A 1,755-nucleotide genomic window follows, 5' to 3' on the forward strand; every position below is an offset into this window, starting at 1 on the left:
TTAAAAGTGCTAGTAAAGATAAACAGCAACATTTGATAATGATGAAAGGGTCAAATACTCAGAAGAATGAAACAATTCTGAAGATACATTCACCTAATAACAGCGCCAAATGCATGAAGACAAACAGAAATTGAGAAACAGACAATATAACAATAATTGTGGGAAACCGCAATATATCACTTTCAATAATGGATAGAACACCTATGCAGAGATCAATAAACATAAAGAAGACTTGAACCATACCATATACCAGCAGTACAAATCTGACATTGATTGAACATTCCAGTCATCAACAGAATATACATTCTATTCATATGCACAAGGAGATTTCTTGAGGATAAATCATATGCTAGGCCTTAAAACAAAAGTCAATGAATTTAAAAGGCTATAAATAGTGCAAAATATGTTCTTTTATCACAATACCATGATAACAGAAAACAATCAATAACTGCAAGAAATTTGGGAAACCCACAATATACAGAATTAAACAACACACTTCTACATAACCAATGAGCAAAAGAGATTTAAGATTAATAAAAATGAAGACAGAGTGGGGTGCCTGGGTGGCTCAGTTGGTTGAGTGACCCACTCTTGATTTTGGTTCAGGTCGTGATCTCATGGTCATGGGATCGAGCCCCATGTTTGGCTCCACACTGAGCATGAGGCTGCTTGGGATTCTCTCTCTCCTTCCCTTTCTACTGCCCCCTCAAAATAAGTAAATAAAAATTTTAAAAAAGAAGCATCTCAAGTCAATTACCTAAACTTCCACATTAAGACAAAGAGAAAAGAGAAGCAAACTAAACCAAAAGCAAGCAAAAGGAAGGATAAAGAAACAATTAGAGTGGAAATTAATAGAATACAGAAAAGAGAATAAAATAACAATATATAAACTAAATCAAATGTGATCCTTTGAAAGATCAACAAAATTGAAAATTTTTCAACTAGACTCACTAAAAAGACAGAGAGAGAGACACAGAGAGAGAGAGAGAGAGTAAAAGAGAGAACTCAATGAAAGAAGGAACTTTCTGACTGACCATACAGAAATAAAGAGAATTATATGAGATTATGATGAACAATTACGCCAAAAAATTAACCCACTTAGATAAAATATGAAAATTCATAGAAAGACACAAACTACAAAACCTGTCTCAGAAGAAATGGACAATCTTAATATACCTATAATGAGGTAAACGGTTGATTCAATGGTCAAAAGCTACCCCAGAAACAACCCAGTTTCAAATGCTTCGCTTGTGAATTATACCAAATGCTTAAAGAAATAATAACAGCTCTTTGCAAAACCTTCCAAAAAGGAGAGGAGGGAACCCAACTCCTTCTATGAGGCTAGTATTATTCAGAGACCAAAACTAGACAAAGATATCACAGGAAAAGAAAACTCTTACTAATATAGACCTGGAAGAACTCAACAGAATGTAGCAAATCAAATCCAGCAACATTAAAGAAAAAAGCTAAACACCATGATCAAGTGAAATTTATTCCAGGAATGCAATATTGGTTTATCATCCATATCTACAATGTAATATACATATTACTATAATAAAAAAAACAAAAGCCACATGCCTATCTCAACAGATGGGAAAGAAACATTTGACATAATCTGACATCCTTTCATGATGAAAACCCAACAAGCTGATAACAAAAGAGAATTTCCTCAATCTGATTAAAAGCATTTATGAAAACCCTTAAGCTAACATCCTACTTAATGGTGAAAGACTAGCTGTTTTCCTCCTTAGATCA

The 1,755-nt window shown here is 33.6% G+C and overlaps 1 protein-coding gene and 1 pseudogene across 1 annotated transcript in view; one reads left to right on the forward strand and one right to left on the reverse strand.

Moving 5' to 3' along the window:
• The window catches only part of LOC115295435 (class I histocompatibility antigen, Gogo-B*0103 alpha chain-like), a 157,910-nt gene that overhangs the window by 80,384 nt on the left and 75,771 nt on the right, over positions 1 to 1,755 (reverse strand). The window lies entirely within an intron of this gene.
• LOC115295440 overlaps positions 1 to 1,755 on the forward strand; it is a 32,338-nt pseudogene that overhangs the window by 2,260 nt on the left and 28,323 nt on the right.

The sequence above is a fragment of the Suricata suricatta genome, chromosome 7 (assembly GCF_006229205.1).
Source record: "Suricata suricatta isolate VVHF042 chromosome 7, meerkat_22Aug2017_6uvM2_HiC, whole genome shotgun sequence".
In the NCBI taxonomy this organism is placed as follows: domain Eukaryota; kingdom Metazoa; phylum Chordata; class Mammalia; order Carnivora; family Herpestidae; genus Suricata; species Suricata suricatta.